Raw genomic sequence first — 7,564 nt, 5'->3', positions numbered from 1 at the left:
TTTAGAGCGTGACAGCGCAGCTCTACAATTATCACTAGATCCTTAGGAAAATCCTGTATCATTATCTCCACTTCTTAGATGAGGAAGAAGATGAAAGTGACCAGCCCCAAATCTTTACATTGCAATCGATATTGGAGCCTGAAATCGAGCTCGGATCTAAATCAGGAATTCTTTCTGATACATGGAGTTCAAAAATAATTTTTAACAAGTTGTTTGTGCTTATTTACAGTTTAAGATCTCAAATTCCCACTAATTTACTGTAAAACTGGGCAAGCCATATAATTGTGCGCTTCACGGTCCGTTCACAAAATAGTAATAATTGTGTCTTTCTACTGGGGTTGCTGTGAGGATTAATTAATATATATAAAACACTAAAAATAGTACCTTGCAGTGCTTAGAGTTTTATTGTAAATGTCAATTCTGTATGCATTTACAGAAAAGATTCAGTTGAGGTGACATCAAGTACTGATTACTACCAGTGTTCATTCTCCCCTTCACTGCTTCTTTTTCCTTCTGGATTGGAATGATAGAGGGGCTTGCCCAGCTTGAAATATCTGAGCTAGGCCACTAGCCATAATAAGTAGCTCTCTAATCTTCCCATCCCCAGGTTATATATGAAGAATCAGTTTGAAACAGTACTGTGACTCCATAAGCGTCCACCACATATCTTATCTCAGATAATCCTGAGCTGAGCCAAAGACAAAGAAATAGGAAAAAAAAATCTTTCTACCAATGTCTCCAACTCTGCTAATAAGTCCCAGAACATTTAGAATAAAAAGAGCATTCATAATGCAACAACTTCATATGTGGCAGTAACACTGCCTGGGGGCAGAGCTCATTTCTGCCACTTATTAGCTGTGTAATCTTAGGCTGGTTAACTACACTCAAAATACCTTTGTTTCCCTATCTTAAAATAGGATATTGGAGTATCTACTTCATAAGGTTGTTATGATGATTAATGTAAACTACTAAATAGTAACTAGAATATAGCTTAGTGTTTGTTTTTAGCATTATTGCTTTTCCTAATTTTCTACTTTTTTTCCATACCCTTCTTGAGCCCTGTGCATACTTTTGATTCTTGAAGCAACTCACATTTTCGACTTGTTTGTACTTACTAGGCAACTTGTTTTATCTTCCTGCAATATGTACTTGGTAATTTCTTACACATCCTCCCAATTTTCTTTAGGAATCTTTCCATGGCCCATCTAATAGTCATTCCTTCCCTTATATAGCAGTCTTATTTAGTAGATTGAGAGCTGTGTATTTTAGACTTTTTTAAAATAAACTACAGTTGTTTATTGTCAGTCTTTATCTTGCAGGTTTTGAACTTTTTCTCCATTTTGCTTGTAGACTGTCTTATAAACGGAACAAAGAATTAGAAGCAGTGAGTTTAGTACCACTTCTCCAAACTATTGAAAACCTGCTGGCCATGGTGGTACATACCTGAAATCCCAGCAACTTGGAAGACTGAGGCAAGAAGATTGCAAGTTTGAGGTCAGCACAGCAGCTTAGTAAGGTGTTAAGCAACTTAGTGAGACCCTATCTCAAAATAAAAAATTAAAAGGCTTGGGTTGGGGCTGTATCTCAGTGGTAGATGGTCCCTGGATTTAATCCCTAATACCAAGAAAAGGAAAACCAGTCTTCCATTGACCAAACTATATTATTTCTACAGATATTAGTTCTTAGCAACTATTACTAACCAGTTACTGTTAGCAACTTCTGAGGGTAGAACTAGGTACAATTTATGAAGGTAAATATATATAAAAAAAATCTCCAATAAGAGAGCACTCTGAAATAGAAAAACATGAGATAGAGTGGATCTCCCATTCACATTGAATTTTTAACCAATGCTGAAGTCTACTTATATTGAAGAGATTCATAAATTTTGGGAAAACTGATCTAGGACTTTGAAGGTACTTCCCAATTCTCGAAACTATGTGGTTTTATGAAACAAGTCTTAGTTTAGTTTTGATCATAGAATCATGAATTCTGATTTCTGGCTTTAGTTCTTCTATTATCTAGCATAATAGTGAGATAATGTATTTAATATTTTGGGGGCAGTAGTTTCCCCACTTCTAGAAATGAATTCTGATTTAAAGAGAACAAAAACATTTAATCTTCTCTGAAAATTTTTCCATAAGAAAACAAGAAATAGAAACAACAAAAACTCCACTTTCGTTTAACTAAATCCAAATCACAACAGATATGAATGGAAAGTAGATAAAAGAAAGGTGACTTAGCAGAGCAGTGGAAGATCAAAGCACCCACAAAGAAAGATAAATATCAAAGAAGTTCAGGAATTAGAGACACCAGAGATCAAAGATTGCAAGGGTAAAGTAGTAGACTGAAAACAGGTAGATTGTTTAAAATTAATATAAGAATTTTATATCTGTGCCTTCTATATACCTTGCTAGAGTCCATTGATAGGAAATCTCTGGAAGAATGTTGAGTCAGAGACACCCCAGGTCCTAGGAAAGCAGCTACTGAAAAAAAGTGGTTGTGGGGCATGGTTACCATATACACATTAGGTCCTGAATAAGGGTGCCCAGATGAGAGAGGAGCACTTGGCTCACAAAATCAAACATACCAACTCAGAACTTGTCCACCCACATTTTTCTAAAATATCCACTTGGAGCACAGGGCTGCCTTTTTCTATATCATCCATGCAGAATCTATTTACATCCTTCATCTGTAGAGGAGAAGGATAATTTTTTAAGGATCCATGTAAAAATCCAGTACCCTTTCACAATAAAAATCATCAAGAGGGGCTGTAGATGTAACTCAGTAGTAGAATGCTCACCCTGTAAACACAGGGCCTGGGTTTCAATCCCCAGTAACGTAAAAATAAATAGAGATAGGTAAACAGAAAAGAAGATCAGTAAGAACTTCCTCAACCCAATAAATGGCATCTACAGAAACCTCTAGCTACCATTATACTTAATGATAAAAGATAGGATATTTCTCTCCTAAGATCAGGAAGAAGACAAAAATATCTTCTCAAATCACTGCCACTAAACATTGTACTGAAAGTTCTAACCATGGCAACAAGCAAAAAAAAAAGAAAAAAACCTAGTAAGTTCAGTTGAGTTTCCTAAGAATCTATTGTAAAAAAAAAAAAAAAAAGAATCTATTGTATTTTTATACACTTGTATAGATGATCCGAAAATGAAATTAAGAAAACAATTCCATGCTGGTGCATACTGTAATCCCAGTAATTTGGGAGGCTGAGGCAGGAGAATCACAAGTTTGAGGTCAACCTCAGCAGCTTAGCTAGGTCCTAAGCAACTTAGTGAAACCTTGTCTCAAAATAAAAAATAAAAAGGGCTGAAATGTAGCTCAGTGGTCAAGTGGTCCTGGGTTCAGACCCAAGTACCAAAAAAAGGAAAAGAAAAAGAATGAAAATTATTCCACTTTCAGTAGCATGAGAAAGAAGAAAATACTTAAGAATAAATTTAATAACAACAACAAAGTATAAAACATTTACTCTAAAAACTACAAAAAAAACCTGTTTGTGCAGGGTCCTGGGTTTAAACCCCAATCAGTTGTTTCTGTCTCTCTTTCTATCCCTCCCCCAACCCCGACACTTAAGAATTTATAAGAGAGCTAAATAAATGGGAAAACACCTCTTGTTCATGGGCAGAAGACAATATTGAAATGGCAATACTTGCTGTATTGGTTCACAGAATGCAATCTCTATCAGAATCCTACCTAACTTCTTTTTTTTTTTTCCTACCCGACTTCTTTATAGAAATTGACAAACTGCCAAATGTTGGTTTGGGCACCTGGAATCCCAGATCCTCAGGAGGGTGAGGCAGGAAGATTGCAAGTTCAAGGTCAGTATGGGCAATTTACCAAGACCCTGTCTCAAAATAAAAAGGGCTGGAGTTCAGTTGTAGAGCACTAGCTCTGGATTTAATCCCCAATATAGACAAGGAAGGAAGGGAGGGAGGGAGGGAGGGAGGAAGGAAGGAAGGAAGGAAGGAAGGTAGGTGCTGGAGTCCAGCCCTAGCAGGGGTCGTAGTGGTCACAGGTGATGGAGTAGGTGTTGGCGAGGTGGAGAACAAAGCAACACAAACTCAAGGAATGGATGCTAAGTTCTAGATTTTATTTTTCCCAGCCAGCTTTTTACACATTAAAAGGTTGACAGTTACACATGTTTTTCCAGAACAGAAAAAGATCACAAGGAAAAATAACAAAAATATCTTGTATAATCATTACTAGACCAGGCAATGAAGTATTCTAATTATTTTTAGTAATTGCTTACTAGTGAAAACCTATAACTAAACAATAAGACATATTAATATTGCTTAACTAATCATAAAGGTTAAAGCAAGTTCAGCAGGGTTGAGTAAATGTCAGTTGTGTGGGTACTGCTGTGGTTAATAAGTGCTAGACAGTTTAAGCTATAATAATATGACATCATCTTTTACTGTGTGAACATTGAGGAACTTTTTCTCCGGAGGATAGGTGGCCAATAATATTTACAGCATTTAGTAAATCCTAATCTTTAAGAAATGGAATATCTTGTACTCTTGTATGTATACTTTCAAACCAGATTATAACATGTCCTGATTTTTACATCTAAATATCCCATGGGAGATAAAGGAGGATCTAAATCCAGGGGCTTAAGAGGTATCCCTCTGTAAGGATGTCATGGCTTTCCATTAATTAAATAAGTATTGTCATAAGGTGTTTTAACTGTAGGAACTCTATTTTCTTTATTTCCTCTGTTCCTATTAATCATTCCTGATGGGGTTGGAGTTATTTGCCTACATACTTCATGTCATCTGAGAGTAGTTAACAGGTGATCAACAGCTAGAATCTATTTTTGTATTTTCTCATAACATTCTTGGTTACTCAGTGTTTCATTACAAATGACTAAATCTGAAATCACTGTTCCATTAGAAGGCTGTTTTTTATGTTTTAACCCTGGTTCTGTTATGACCCCTGTTTTCAGGGAAAACACATAAAATATTAATAGTAAACCTACACATATTAAGCAAGCAAGGAAGGAAAGTCCGCAACCGAATTTCCAATACGATGAGACTTTAAAAACACCTTTATTACTCAGCAGAATCCTTGTCAAGCACTGAGGGGAATTGCAGGTGGCATAACAGGAAGGAAGGAAGGGAGGGAGGGAGAGAGGGAGGGAGGGAAGGAAAAGAACCTGATTCTAAAATGTATTAGCAATTGCAAGAATAGTCAAAACCATCTTGAAAAAGAATAAACTAGGTTTCACACTTGCAAATTTCAAAACTTAAGAAAAGTAACAGTAATCAAGCCAGTATGGTATTGGCAGAAGGATAGACATAAATAAATGGAATAGAATTGAGAGTCCAGGAATAAAACCATTGATTTTTAACAACAGTGGTAAGACCATTCAATACAGAAAAGAATAGAAAATTGTCTCTTCTGGAAATGATGCTGAGACAGGTGGATAGTCCCAAGCAAAAGAATGAACTTGGATCCTTACCTCAGACTATATGTGAAATTTAACTTAGGATGAGGAAAGGTTAATCAATGGGAATTAAGCTATAGTTAAATAGGAGAGATAAATTCTGATATTTTGTTGCACAGCAGGGTGATTAAAGATAATTATGATGTGGTGAATATTAAAAATAAAAATAAAAGTGAGAAGAAGTGATTTTGAATGTTTTCACCGTAAAGGGTAAATATTTGAAGAAACAGATAACTTTACTCTGACTTGAACATTATACAATGTATGCATGTATTGAAACATCACATGGTATCCTATTGAATGGCCCTTTCTTCCATTTTTAAATTCAATGGCGTAGCATCTTATTTCAGTCCTCACAATGCCTTCTTTTCTTTTTGGAACATCCCTCTGCCTCCCCCATTCCACATTTTTTTTTTCTCCTGGTACTGGGAATTGAACCCTAGGGTATTCTACCACTGAGCTACATCCCCAGCCCTTTTTGTTTTTTATTTTGAGACAGGATCTAGGTAAGCTGACCAGACTGGCCTCAAACTTATGATCCTTCTTCCTCAGCCTCCAGAGTTTCTGGGATTGCAGGTGTCCAATACCATGCCCAGTTTCTGCAACCCTCTTATAAAGATATTTGTAATTGCATTTAGGACCCATCAAGATAATCCAGAATAAGCCCACAATCTTGAGATCCCTAATCACATCTGCACTTTCTCTTTTGCCAGGTAAAGTAATATTCAAAGGTTACAGAGATTAGGACATGACAATTCGCAGGTGGCAGGAGGGAGCCATTATTCAGCCTACCACAACAATCTTAATAAAAACTCCAAATGTGGAGTGAGTAAAAATCTTTATTTAGCTACATTAAGAAGATGGAATAGGAGGAAGTGTAAATAGCTAAAATCTTTGAACATAGTCAATATAGTGCAATTAGTGAACTTAAAAGAGCAGCAATTATATGTTATTTTGAATTACTTAGAATTATGAGGTAAACAAAAGAGACAGCTAAAAATTTAAAAATTGCTTCTGAGGAATACAACATGAACAGAAAAACTACTGTTTTTTAAGGTTTTTTTTTTTCACTGTTTGGAGTTTTGAACTGCCTATTATATATTTTTATTTTATTAAAATCCTTTTTATTTTACAGACTGCATTTTGATTCATTGTACACAAATGGGGTACAATTTTCATTTCTCTGAGCAAGTGCCATAATTTTATTCTTCTTTATGACTGAGTAATATTCCATTGTGTATATATACCACAGTTTCTTTATCCATTCATCAATTGAAGAGCGTCTAGTTTGGTTGCACAATCTAGCTACTGTGAATTGAGCTTCTATGAACATCGATGTGGCTACATCACTGTAGTATGCTGATTTTGAGTCCTTTGGGTATAAACTGAGGAGTGGGATAGCTGGGTCAAATGGTGGGTCCATTCCAAGTTTTCTGAGGAATCTCCACACTGCTTTCCAGAGTGGCTGCACCAATTTGCAACTCCACCAGCAATGTATAAGTGTGCCTTTTTCCCCACATCCACACCAACACTTATTATTGCTTGTATTCTTGATAATAGCCATTCTAATTGGGGTTAGATGAAATCTTAGGTTGGTTTTAATTTGCATTTATCTAATTACTAGGAATGATGAGCACTTTTTTAATATACTTGTTGATCACCTGTATATCTTCTTCTGTGAAGTGTCTGCCCATTTCCTTAGCCCATTTATTGATTGAGTTCTTTGTATTTTGGGTGTAAAATTTTTTAAGTTCTTTATAAACTTTGGAGATGAGTGCTCTGTCTGAAGTTTGTGTGGAAAAGATTTTCTCCCACTCTGTAGGCTCTCTTTTCACATTATTGATTGTTTCCTGTGCTGAGAAAAAGCTTTTTAGTTTGAATCTATCCCATTTATTGATTCTTGCTTTTATTTCTTGCACTGTGGGGGTCTTGTTAAGGAAGTCTGGTCCTAAGCCAACATGGTGGAGATTTGGGCTTACTTTTTCTTCTATTTCGTGAAGGGTCTCAGGTCTAATTCCTAGATCCTTGATCAATTTTGAGTTGAGTTTTGTACAGGGTGAGAGAAAGGTCTTTAATTTCATTTTACTGCATATGGATTTCCAGTTT

This window comes from Sciurus carolinensis, chromosome 11 (genome assembly GCF_902686445.1).
Source record: "Sciurus carolinensis chromosome 11, mSciCar1.2, whole genome shotgun sequence".
NCBI classification, from domain to species: Eukaryota; Metazoa; Chordata; class Mammalia; order Rodentia; family Sciuridae; genus Sciurus; species Sciurus carolinensis.
The sequence above is the reverse complement of the archived record's forward strand: the minus strand, read 5'-3'. Positions refer to the sequence as shown.